This window comes from Pan troglodytes, chromosome 13, assembly GCF_028858775.2.
Source record: "Pan troglodytes isolate AG18354 chromosome 13, NHGRI_mPanTro3-v2.0_pri, whole genome shotgun sequence".
Taxonomy (NCBI): Eukaryota; Metazoa; Chordata; class Mammalia; order Primates; family Hominidae; genus Pan; species Pan troglodytes.
The window spans coordinates 18,876,428-18,890,186 of record NC_072411.2 but is presented as its reverse complement, the minus strand read 5'-3'; the positions used below and the strand labels follow the sequence as shown (position 1 = coordinate 18,890,186).

The following is a 13,759-nucleotide window of genomic DNA, read 5'->3' as shown; positions in this document are numbered from 1 at the left end:
GAGAAACTTGAGAACCACGGGCGCGGGAGACTGGCAGGGATGCAAGCCCGGAACTGGCGGAGGGGTGGGCAGGCGCATGCGCGCGCGCAGCCGAAACTCCGGCTGATGAAACTGACAAAGGCGAGAGCGCGCAGCAGCCCACAGCAGCCGAGTTCGCGCCGCCGGTAGGTGCTGCCATGCCAGGGGGCGGGATCGTGGAGCGCCTCGTAGAACCGCACGAAAGCAAAAACAAAGCCATCTCTCCGAAGCAGAAATAGAACAGACGTGGCCGGGGAAAGCCAAATATTTGTGAGATGATGTGAACAAAGGGGGAAAAGTCAATCCAGGGAAGTTTGAGTTTCTGGTTGGAGGCTTCAGCGGCTCTGATCGGTGGATACTTTAAGAGAACATCCTTTGCCCCCGCTCTCCCTCTCTCCCCGAAGAAAAATAAGTCCTTGGCAAAATGAGACTTGACGGCATGAAAAGAAGGTCTCCAGACTGTCCCAGCTGGCGCGGGCGGGGCCGGGGCCGAGGTGCCGCTTGGTGACACTGCAGCCGCGGCTCAGCACTGTCACCCAGAAAGGCCCGCCGACGTCTGTATGCAGGGAACGTGGCTCTTAGCAGAGCCTGGAGAGGCGCAGGGCCAAGGAAGTCTTTGTTTTTGTTTCTTTCTCTAGCCCTTCCTGCCAATACATCAGGGATATAACTCCTTGGTGTTTCTGCCTTACAATCGCTCCTTATACCCCACCCAGATCCTCAGCACTGCAGCTCCCACTGCCACTGCCCGCTGTGAGTCACCTCCCCCTCTCCCTTTTTTAAACCAAACAGCAAGGCCATATTGCAGTTATCCATAAATGGAAAAGCAAGAAGCCACCACTACCTGTTTGAGAAGATGGCATTTTAATTAGCACACTCCGGCTGCCATAAACCCGGGCTCCTGCCCCACCTCTCTCCCCCCGCCCCTCCTCCCCCACTCCTCCGCCGTGCCCTCTCTCAACCTCCCTGCTCACCCCCATCTATGTAAAAAAGCCATAAAGCCTCTCTCCAATCGCTTTCTCGGAGGGAGTTTTTGCAACCCCCACAACACAGGTTGATTGGAAAGGTCTCTCTCCTGGATAACAACAATTCAATGTGCCTTGACATTTTAATAGCCTGCCGTCCTGGTGAACACAATCGAGCAAGGCAGTGAAGCAAAAATCATTAGGTAAGCAAGATAATCTAAGCGGAATCTGCCGCCTGCAGGCTCACATCTGGGGGCAGGTTGCACCGCTGGGCCGTCCACAAAGCTGGGCTCCTCCTGTCCTGCAGCGCCTTTGTATATGAATACCAATATATACACTTGTTTAGCTAGAGACACACACTTACAGGTTTTGGTAGATAAATACAGTCAGGCAAGTGTACCGACCACTGACGCCCCAACATGAAACAGCGTAAGAGTACACAAATTTACCATGAATCAAAATATCCACCATCCCACCAAAGCGCCACCAAGATAAACGTACGGCTCTAAGCGCGGGTTTGCTATATCAAAGAGAACAAGGCAAATACTTGTTGGGATTCCTAATACCAACCATGTAAAGGCTTTTGATGCATATATATATGCCCCCTGAGTGCCCTAGGCTGGTATTCTCCTGCGTGCTGCTGTCCAACTTGGCTCTGGTCATATGGCTTTTGGGCTTGAAATGGTGCGACCTACCTTATTTTCTATTGTTATCTAAAGGAATGCATATATATGCGTTCATTTATGTAAATATTTTGAATATAATGCCATGGCTAGATATATAATTTAAGCATAATATATAACATAAAATATTTATACTTATGTTTGCAGGGAACTGCTATTAAAGCTTCACATCTAATAACTCATTTAATCCTCAAATTGTAGGTACTGTTATTATCCCCAATTTACAGATGAGATAACTGAGGCACAAAAGTTTGAAGCAGCTTGCCCAAAGTCATCTTCTAATAAGTGGTGGAGCCAGGATTTGAATCCAAGCAGTCTGGCTCTAGAGTCCAGTGTATTATCCATTAAGTTATGCTGTTTCATAAAAAGTAAAGCACACAAGTAGATATAAAATGTGTTGCATGTCTTCATAAGGTCAGTGCATTCTATTATGAATTTATATATTTATGTACATGCATAACACACACGTTTGTGTGAACTGTCAAAAGGTGCAAGGAAGTATGTCTGACTTCTTTTTAACATAAACACCTGCCTGCACTTGTATATTCAGCCATATTCATGTATTGAGCATCTTGTGAGTCCCTAAGCCATGTGCTGGGGTACTGAGGATACAATAATTAATTAGACACAATGGCCACCCTCAAGAACTCATCACCTATGAGGGAGTCAAACAAGTAAATAGATGCTTAACCTTGAGGGTGATAGGTTAGAGGCTGACACAGAGCTGCAGAGACTAGGATGGCCCCTTCCCCCACCCATCCCCACCCTCCTGACATATCTTGCACCAGAATCTTCCAGGGAAGCCACACACTTATTCCCATGAGGTTGTCATCACTCAGAACATGTTGAGGGTTCCCTTTGGGAATTGCCTTCTAAACCATTTTATAAGCTGCCCAAGAAAATGATTCTTGTTATTTAATAATTACATATAATATGCACACTCACACCCCTTTCTTAGGAAGGAGGCAGAAGTGACATCACAAAACCCAGGGACCAACAGATGATAGAAAATTCTCCTGTTGGAGTCCAACCCTCCCCAGCTGGTCCATGCCCCTCCCTCTCCTTCTGCACACAAGTCCCCCAGCATAGATCCCGTTCCCTGGATGCTGACTTGGCAAGCTATTCACTTTATGAATATGACCCTCAGAGGGGAGAGCCCCTCTCAGCAGCCCCCGAACTATGTTATCACCATTATTAAGGAGCTTAAAGAGGAGCTGGGAGGACAAGACACCGCTGGAATTGCAGCCTGATTGTGATTGATGTGTTCCTATTAGCGCCTCAGTGTTATCTCTCTGGATAGCAAGAACAGCCAGTGGCTTGTAACACAACAGATTACCTGAGTTCTCAGCCTTAGAAGGATGTTTAAATAAAATATAGTCGCTCTTAGCAAGAGGCTCATTTTCTCCACGAGGCTCCCAGACTATTTCATGTCAGCTCTGATTCGCTGCGACTCTCCTCAGTAAACATGTCTTATCATTAATAATTCTTTACAAGCACAATCTCCAAGAGTCCTCTCTCTCTCTCTCTTTCTCTAGGTGGCTGGACTCAGACACATCACGCTCCAGTTTGGGTTCCAAGGTGCTTCTCTCTGGATTTTCACCTGCCTTGCCAAAAATGATTGATTACGCTGGGCCAACTGGGTGTCCGGCGATACCCAACAAATGACTTTGGCCCCTAACCGCAGGCCTTGGCCAGATAGAAATCAATATTTCACCATTAAAATCTATCAAAGAAGAGTTAAGGCACCATCTGTCCCTGCCGCCTCTGTATGGTGTGTGAACATTAAATCCGACACTTGTACTACATGGGTAATCAATATATAGTGGTTCACAGATCATTTGTGGTCCCCTTTTAGCAGTGATGGATGTCTGGAATCGTTGTGATTCATTTTGTCAGACCATTAAACAAGATTCTGTCCAGTTCCTTCCTGATTTCATTTAGAGGATCATTCTTCACAGTTCATAAGAGGGAAACAGTTTTACCAATCTGCTTCTATTTCAATAAGTCACTTTATAGAGATTTTGTGTCCTCCAGACTATAAAAATTCTGGAGAGATAGTACAAACAGACCTCTAAAACTATTCACTGCATGACATATGCATAAAGTGTGAAGAGAGGAATGTAAATATGTTTACCTCTTTATCTGCAAATGTTGGTTTTAACCCCCTCCTAGCTGGAGAGCTGGCCAGGGTACTCCAGGCATCGGCCTGCTGTAGCAAGAGGCGGCTAAAGTTTGGTGACTGGAGGCTAATTTACAGGGATGACGAAAATCCCCTGACTCCTTATGAGCATGGTGGAAAGCAAATGGGAATGGCTCTTCCAGGGGCCACATTTTAGAGACTTTCATTTCTATGGTCAAGATGTCCTTGCCCCTCATGCAAATGGTTGGCAAATGCCTCTGCACTCCCAGACAGCATGCTGACCCAAGAGAAGCAAGACTGACCTTGCCCTTGAGGGCAGGAGTGTGGATGACCAGGAAGGTCTTACATGCCAATATGGCTACCATCTGTGAAGCACCAACCTGTGTCAGGCCCCATACTTGCACAATTCTTGCCCTTAACAATCCTGAGAGATAGGTACTATTATCTCCACTTTCCAGTAAGGAAACTGAGACTCAAAAAAGTTAAATAACCTGCCTAAGATTATTCTAGTCAGGGAATGTAAGAGTCAGGACCCAAACTTAGGCCTGTCTGATGCCAGCCTCCACACTGAACTGTAGTCAGATCTCAGCTGGTGGCCATTAATCTGCAGATGATTTTGTTTCAACCCAGGTGAATTTCCTTTAATGCTCCTGGATGTCTTACTTGCATCAACCAACTATGGTGTTACTAGGAAACAGAATTTTATTCTATCCTTATTTTAAGTAAATCTACAGTAAGATCACTAAATTATGCACTCCAAAACGAAACAGTGGATTTTAAACTATTTTCTGTTTTGGGATTATTGGGCAATTACTTCACTGTTGCTGATATTAGTGTAGATAAGTAGATGTCGATTTAACTATTAACATAAGTACATATACATATACGTACAGACTTACACACATAATTTATATATAATTATTGTATGTCACATAAGTATATATAACTTAAAAGATCTTAGAGATGATTTAGCTTTTCCTTTTTTTCTATGCTTTTAAAATAAAGCAATGGAGGCTCAGCAGGACTAAAAAGCTGGTCCAGGGACAAGAATCTTGTTTTCTGATTCCCAAGTCAAAATGCTTTGCCAAAAAATTATAAGTAATAGAACATTACACAATTATGATTTTTTTGGTTTCATATTTGTGGAGGGGATGAGTGGAGAGAGTTGTATTCATTTTGCAGTTTACAGAACAGGAAAACGGCCAGTGCATTCTTACTTCCATTTCAGTTCACTGACTACTATGCCATCCTGCCTGGAGATGGGCGTTCCTTTAGATAACAATAGAAAATAAGGTAGGTCGCACCACTTCAAGCCCAAAAGCCATATGACCAGAGCCAAGTTGGACAGCAGCACTCAGGAGAATACCAGCCTAGGGCACTCAGGAGGCACATGGCATGGCAGAGAGAGCTTGGACTAGGCTTTAGAAAGATTAGGCAAAAAAATCCATCTGTGCTCCTGTGTCACCTCAGACAAGCCACTTAGCCTCTCTGACTGCCTTTTTCCTTATCTGTAACACTGAAGCTAATTGCACCTATGTCAAAAGATAATTGCAAGGATTAAATAAGACAATACAAATTTCAGCACAGTTCCAAGCACAATCCAGGTTAGTGCCCTTTCTTTTTCCCTTCCTTCCTCCCTGACCTTATTTCATAAATGTGTATTATACCATATTTCAGTCTCCAGTAACAACCTGTAATGGGATCTGCCACATAAGAATTTATCTAAGTCTTTCTTGATTCTAGAAATATTAAACCTAAGAATTAAACAGAGAATTGCAAGGTCTTTGGTTCAACCATTGACCCGGTGCAGAAATCACTTCCAGCACCTGCCTGATGGGTCATTTTCAATGACCAGGAGCTCAAGATGTCTAAAGAAGTCTGCCTCATTGCTGGACAGTTTCTTAATGATAAATTTCCTGCTAAACCTGCCTCCATGTAAATTCTATCCTTCAGTCCCAGTAACAACTCCAATCCATAACCACCTCATGTTCCACATAATTTAATAGAATGAAAAGAAATGTTCCCTTTAATTTGTGTTCAAACTATCTTCTTGAAGCATTTTGATGATTTCACTAGAATATAAGAGGTTTGTGACTGTGCCCAAGTTGGCATTATGCATGTCTTTCTATGTTAGCTTTGAGCACATCCCAGCTCATATTGAGTGTGGTGAAAGAGTTTTGTTTCTGTTTTTGTTTTTTCTCTCTCTTTCATGGACCTCACCCTGGTCCTTGCACTCTTTGGGCTCTTGCTGTCTCTGCAGTTCTATTTTTGAGTGTGAAACCTATAACTGCTCAGAGCATTTCCAATTAAATTTTATATTCAGTTTTCATTCATCTATTTCTTTCTTTTCATTCTTTGCTCTTCCTAACGATTTTTCTCCATCCACCTGTTTTTTCCATCACAAATATCCCAATCAAGGCAGAAATGCCAATCTATACTTTGTGTTTGAATAATGCCCCTTAATAATAGGATGAAATGAAGTCCAGCTCTAAGAGCAAGGTCAGCCGCAGCACCTGTTGAGGCAGCTGTTGTGCACCTTCAGCAATGATCTTCAGACATCAGCATAAAGCCCCTGTGAGCAGGCTAATATCCACTCCAGGATCTCAGGGCATACCATGGTCTCTCAACTATTCCCACTATTCACGCACTCCAAAATTACTAGTGCCTGCTTTGCCTGGTTGCCTAGTTCTGCGATTACTCTGTGGCACTGAGGTTAATCTTGTGGGCCCTACTCAGGTCTGAATCTTCCAAATCCCACTTATTGCTGAGGTATCATGTTCCAAATGTTAATATCTCAAAATGCCCATTTTTGCTGCTAGGTTTCTTGTCTGTTTGTAGACCTCTGAATCCAGTGTCTTTGGTCATACTTGGACATATACAAATTTCTTCTTGTAAATGTGGCCTAATTAGGGAGAAAAAATTCTGCACTAGTTCTTTTTAAAAAGTCAGTTCTATACACATCCATTCAGGTAAAATTGCACAAGCTCACACTTGACCAGGGGCTGCTTGAGCCATACTCAATTAGAGGTCAGCCAAGACACAAGCACACCTGCCTGGCACATGCCTGTGCTCATCTGATGTGTACTAGCAGCTGAGCATGCAGCAATCACATACACACACACATACAGTCTGAGGTCTGAAAACCACTAACCTAATCCCTCTCCCTCTCTCTGCTCAGGCATAAGCAGAACTACTTCTGATGGAATAGGTTATACATTCCTAAAGATTTCCCGGTATTCCAGATATTCTCTCACTCTTTGTCCCAAGATCAAACAGTATACACCTCTCAAAAGTTTCTTTCAGAGCCAACTTTGGCCCATCTTGCTGTAATTAAAGCCCATCCTAGGGGCTTACAATTTTTGCTTATTTATTTATTTATTTATTTATTTGAGACAGAGTTTTGCTCTTATTTCCCAGGCTGGAGTGCAATGGCGCGATCTCAGCTCATTACAACCTCTGTCTCCCGGGTTCAAGCGATCCTCCTGTCTCAGCCTCCTGAGTAGCTGGGATTACAGGCGCATGTCACCATGGCTGGTTAATTTTTGTATTTTTAGTAGAGACTGGGTTTCATCATATTGGTCAGGCTGGTCTCGAACTCCTGACCTCAGGTGATCCACCCGCCTCAGCCAGGATTACAGGTGTGAGCCACCACGCCTGGCCTAATTTTTGCTTCTTTATAAACTCTTCTTCTTAATAATAACACTCTTAGTTATATACCTACCATTTGTGAGGCATCATATTGGTTACCGTGTGAGATTATTTTATTTAGTTCTCATAGCAGCCTTCTGCAAGACAGATTTTATTTTCTCCATTTTGAAATGAGAAACTAGAACCATAAGAGTTTTAGTAATCCACATGATATCATACAGCTAATAAATGACAGAAGGAGGCGCAAACTCTGGCCAGACTCCATCAGCAGAGCTACTAACACCAGGCTATATTTTTATCAGGAAAAAAAATAGAGTTAAATATATTCACCTTACAATTGTAGTGAGATCTACATACAGAGTTCTGGAAGCAGAATCCAGGCCTCATTAAAAATCTTCACAGCTATTAATTACCTCTACCTGACTTAGCCCCCAAATCATGTCCTGTTATCTAAACATCGACAATAGTTTTTCTAATTGCACTTTAAACTCCTGATGAAAGGAGCCAGTTAGCCTATAAGTAAGTCATTGTGCAAAAGGGACACAAGACTTAAATCTCTTCTTTCAACTCAGAGCCACAGAAGAACAGAGCATCAAGAAAGGGATCAGAGCATTTCACCTCTTCTGGTCCACATGCTCTTTGGCCAGCAAGGATTTGGGAACCATGCTGAAATTAACCACCCAATGGTGAGGAAGGAAGATGGGTGGCTAAACCAGCCCTGGAAGCCTGCACCTGGGCAGGAGACTGCTGCACAGCAGGGCCTCGTTCATGGGTGACCTCCTCAAACCACCAGAACCTGTGGCCAAGAGGACGAGCCTGACTTATGGTGCCCTTACACTCCAGGGAAAGGGGTGCAGGGTGCCAGGAGGAATGTTAGAACTAGGAGACTCAGCTAGTGGTTATCAGCTGGGGTGGGGCATAGGATCTCCCTGGAGGGCATTCAGACATGTGACAGTGAGTTGTTGCAATGACTGAGGGTGCTGTGGGTAGTTAGTGGGCAGGGAAAGTTCTAAGTGTATTCTAATGTGTGGGACAGTCCCATGCAATGATGAATTGCCCATTCAAAATGCCAGTGGGACCCCCATGACTGAGTCTCTTTTCTAAATTTATAGATGAGGAAGGATTTCAGTGAATCTCCTGAAAGAAATCTAGAGAAAATTTTTTCTACCCAGTGTTGTCAGTGCAAATTCAGCTCCTCCAGGAAAACATTTTATGAAGGTTGTTACTTCCTCTTAAACTCATCGAGAGGGCTGCAGCTTCTACAAATAGAAAGGGAAATGGTATTCATTAAAGTTATCAAATCCTGCATTAAATATAATAAAGACAATCTCATTTCCTCTGGGAAAATGAAAAATCTGTGAATCAGATGGCAATGGAAGAAAGGAAACTGAGGCTCAAAGGGGTTGAGTAAGCTGACTAAGGTCACACAGCTCATCTGTGACAGAGGCAAGATGCCAACTCAGCTGTCCCAGGCAGAAAATCACACAGTCCTTCCATGGAGCCCTGTGAGGTCAGCCAACACCCACTGGGTGCCTCAAACCACGCCTCAGGTCTTCTGAAGGCTCTGCCAACCTGGAGCAAAATCAAGAGAGGCAAAGTTCATCTGAGAGCCTTCTCTCCTCATGTGGTTCCCTCAGCTTCATCCCTTTACCACCTGACTTGGCCAGTAGAACCTGGTTCTCGATTGCTGCTGCCAGGAGCTTTGCTTTTGATGCAAAAAAACTTGAATATATAAGAAAGGAAGTTCCTGTGGTGGAACGGGAGTGGGGAAGGGCATTACTGCTAAGGAGAAAACCTTTCTACAACTATCACCATTTTACAACTTTCCCTTCCATAAGCTAGCCTTTGGGACCTGTTGAGGAAATTTCCAGGTGTGGCTTTGTGCTTCTGACCAACTCTGAAGCCTTCCACTTTATTTCTAAGTGGCTTTGAACCATCAGGACAGCAGGGAGGGGAATTATAGTGAGGAGAGATCTGGGGTAGGGAGGGGAAATGGCACTTCACTGTGGGCTCTGAGACCTGCAGAAAAACAGGAAAATGAAAAAGAACAGTGCCGATAAGATAATGGCTCATCTTGGCAATTTTTAAAATTCTGATGTATTTACCAGAAAGTGGTTGGACTGAAATTTCCATTCTATCATTTCCCAGCTTGTGGCCTTGAACACGTGCCTTAACATTGCTGAAACTCAATATCTTCATTTGAACAAACAGAGTGGTGATTTCCACCCCACAGTGGTGTTGTTCAGAATGAACATGAAAATAAAGCAGCGAGCACGTAGTCGGCTCTCAGTAAGTAGAAGCAGCTATGACTGATTTGCTGGAAAATGGACTGCACAACATGGCTTTACATAGGAGAGTGCAAAAGAGCTCATCACCTCCAAAGCTCTGACTCTGCTTTAGGGGAAGAAGACTGTCAATCTTTTCTTCCCCTAAACAGTAGGTGGGGGCGGGGAGAAGGAGCAAGGAGGGGAGTTTTCAGGGTAACAAGACTAATCAGGATTTCACCATCAAAGCAAATATATCCAATTAGCAGCTATTAAAGAAGCATTTTCTGGCACTGTGCACAACAAAGGCCATTCTACCTAGCGGAAATTAATCTTAATTATTGGTACCTGCACACATACGTGCAAAGGGAAGCAACTCACATTAATCTACATTAAACTTAATAGCAGTCCGTGTATTATCTACTCTGAGTCAAAATTGACTGCTGGCCCCTGTGTAGATATCTGCAGTGCTAACTCAAGTAATTACAGAGCAGTGGGTCTCAAAGACACAATTTGTTCCCTATATAATAAATCAGCTACTAGAAGCTTTTTATAATTAAAAACCAAAAGAAAAAAAATAGAACTGTATAGGCAAATGTCATTTTCTTCTAAGGGAAATTAGGGAAAAGAAAAGCGTGTATCCTTCTTGCCTAGTCTGAAAGGGGAAGGAAATACATGTCTCTGATGGATTCCTAAACAAAGAGAGAAACAAATACAGTGGTAGAGTTTCAGAACTATGGAAAAGAATGTTTTTAGAATCTTAAATTTAAGGTTTCTAAGAGGCCTGATATTCCTTTCCAAGAAGACCAATAAGGCTGTCTAGGAGAAATGCTTTATAGGAACTGGAATTTTCATTAGGATGGGACAAGGTGGAAGGCCAAGTTGATTATATTAAATTCCACCTAGCAGGACCCGGTGAATGACCATGAGGTCAAGGAAAATGATGACTATGTTTGCTTCCTCCCTGCTGCCCACCACCCTTCCTATGAGGACATCATGCATGGATTCAATGCATCAATTTTTAGAGGTTACCCTCCCTTCCATAGCTCTCTTTCACTTTTGTCAACTCTGCCTCCAGAAACCATTGGCCCTCTCCCCAGAAACCATGAGCCCTCCCCCTACCTCAACCACTCCAGCAAGTTAGGGCTTCTCAGCTGCTTAGAATCCTGCATCTACTGGTGCTGTATGACCAATGAGGCTATCTAGTCCTACCTTAACCCCAGCCAACATTTCCTAAGGCGTGACTTGCCTGCCCCCATTGGAATGGAGATGATTAAGCAATTCTCAGATAACACCCCGACTTCATTTGCTAAGAGTCTGCCTGCAGGCACACCATGGTCATATTCCACATCAGGAAGGCAGCCCACCCAATCTGCTGCAGTTGGGACACAAGATTGCCCAAGCCAGATCTTCCCTGACTAGCCGCCTGCCCCTACATCTCCTAGACTGCAGCTCATCCCAGTGTAGAGCCCCTCCTAATCCTCTACCTCCATCCTGCCTTTTCTCAACTCTCACCTCTGGGAGTCCCCCAACTGAGCCTGCCTTCCCTCAACCCACCCAGCACCCCTCCCGGGTCCCAGCCATGGCAGCCATGTTCCCCCATTCAGTTGTATGTACAATTGCAAGTAGAAGGTGCCTCCCAGGATTGTGCAACTCAGTGGCCCAGATAACCCTTTGGCACTCATCACCACCAGCTTGGCTCCATCTTGATTCTACACCCTGGGCCTCCTCCAGCTTGCTGGTTCCCTTTGCTCAGGTATGAACCTGCTCTCAGTCTCCAGGACTCCTCCAGCCAAAGCCCTTCCCAAGCTCTCATCCCCTCACTGGAGGAATCTAAGTCAATCTCTGATCCCCCTGGGATTCTTTCCTCCTGATCGCTGGTCCAACCTTTCCCCATCAGGTCAAACCTCCCTTCCAGATCACAAACCCCAGATATCTTCCCTCATCCCAGCCTTAGTGTTTTCCCCATCCCTGCTCTCTAAGCTGTGTATAGCTCTTGCTGCCTCCTCCCACCTCTTAACCCTGACTGCTTTATTCTCTATTATCTGATAGTATCATTTAATGCAATTTTTAAATTAAAAATCATGTACATGTTCCCTGTAGAAATTTTGGAGAATACAGGAAAATAAAGAAAGGCAGGTGTTTACTACTCAAGCCTTCTTTTCGGGACATATGGCATACATGCAAATTTACAAAATAGGTGTGGAATTGATACAGATTTTTTAAATGATTTTCATTCTATTTTTTCAATAAATAACATGTATGTGCCCTAGTCTGTCAGCATCCCGCCCCAGTGGCAACCAGTGTTATCAGCTTGTTTTGTACTTTCTAGCAATAGTTCATTCACTAACAAGTATATATGAATATAAATGCAACTTTTCACACAAATGATGGGATCCATCACACTTTTTTACACCTTACTATTTTCACTTAAATATTAGAGGTTATATCATAGACATAGATCTGCACCAGCTTCCCTTTTAAATATATCTATTTAATTAAAACAGTGTATAAATAACAACACCGTTGGAGTTACGGCATAGCAACAATCGTGAGAAAGGTATTTGGCCATTGAAGTTCATATAGAAATTTTAGGAAAAAAAAACTACCAACTTAGGAAACACTGTTCTGTCTTGTTTATGATTCTGCCTGCTCTCCTGACCACCCAACCTTATTAATAAGCCCTCCAGACCTGCTTGAATACCTCTAGTAATGGGGAACTCACTTCCTCAGGAGGAGGAATAAATATATTTAAAAGGGAAGCTTTTAGATGATGAGACTCTCATCCTGAACACTGTGGGAATTCTTTAGCTTTTAAAATCTATTTCATCCATTCGGACACTGAAGAGCGAACACTTGACATTGTTTCTTAACCATGTCATAGGACGTGGTTTTTAATTCAATTTTGACTTAACTTTGCCTTTTAACTTAATTTTGAGTTTCTGAAAGGCAGAGACCAAGGCTTGGGTTTCTCGTGCACCCCTTTCCAGTACCTGCCATGGTGCCACCCACACTGCCCCCACAGAGTACCTCCTTATCTTTGAGCCCTCAGTGAGCTCAGCACTTCTTCCAGACAGCCTTTCCTAACACCTCGCCCCCAGAATTTCTCCAGTTATTGTAATTGTCTCTTTGTGATCTGTATTCTTCATTGCTCATGCAAAGCCTACCACTAGTTTTCAAAAACATATACTTATTTGGTGAATAAATAAACAAATAAATGAGGAACACACTTTTTTTTTTTTTTTTTTTTTGAGACGGAGTCTCGCTCTGTTGCCCAGGCTGGAGTGCAGTGGTGCGATCTCGACTCACTGCAAGCTCCACCTCCCGGGTTCACACCATTCTCCTGCCTCAGCCTCCCGAGTAGCTGGGACTACAGGCACCCACCACCACACCCAGCTAATTTTTTTGTATTTTTTAATAGAGACGGGGTTTCACCGTGTTAGCCAGGATGGTCTCGATCTCCTGACCTCGTGATCCACCAGCCTCGGCCTCCCAAAGTGCTGGGATTACAGGCGTGAGCCACCACGCCTGGCCGACCTTTTCTTAAAAGACAGTGATGACAGAGTAGTGTCAAATTTCTCAAGGGGACCTTGTAGAATCTAAATACAAGGAGAGTTTCTCCCAAGATCCCTGGGATGCTGACAGGGCTACCACTTGCTGTGTTTAACATCCCTAGGGCTCCATTTATGAAGCACCCAATCATGATAGAACATTCAGAAACACAAAGTTGGAAGCTAGGCGTCAAGGCCGTGCAAACTCCATGAAATCAGGTGCCAGGAAGGGTTCTTAGAGAGATTTCATAAAAGTTATTGAGGGGCAGAGGGAAGAGAATTAACATTTCTGTGCTCCCATTTGTGCCAGAAATAGAGTTTGAAGTTAAAGATGAACTTGTCCTCTAGCAGAGAGGAAGAGAGGAGTCCTGAAATCAGCCCTGAAGAACACTCATCTTTCCTGCCCTTCCCACCCAGAAACTGCACCCAGCTCTATATTGCAATTATCAGCCAGTCCACCTACAACTATTTCCTAAGAACCTACGAGTTAAAA

At 43.8% G+C, this 13,759-nt stretch overlaps 1 long non-coding RNA gene across 1 annotated transcript; it reads left to right on the top strand.

The window, feature by feature from the left end:
* The first annotated feature begins 103 nt into the window (after positions 1-103).
* Positions 104-3,599, top strand: LOC129143292 (uncharacterized). The gene is made up of 2 exons (XR_008546555.2): positions 104-1,183; positions 3,199-3,599. It is a non-coding gene; the product is annotated as an uncharacterized LOC129143292 (long non-coding RNA).
* Positions 3,600-13,759: the final 10,160 nt, after the last annotated feature.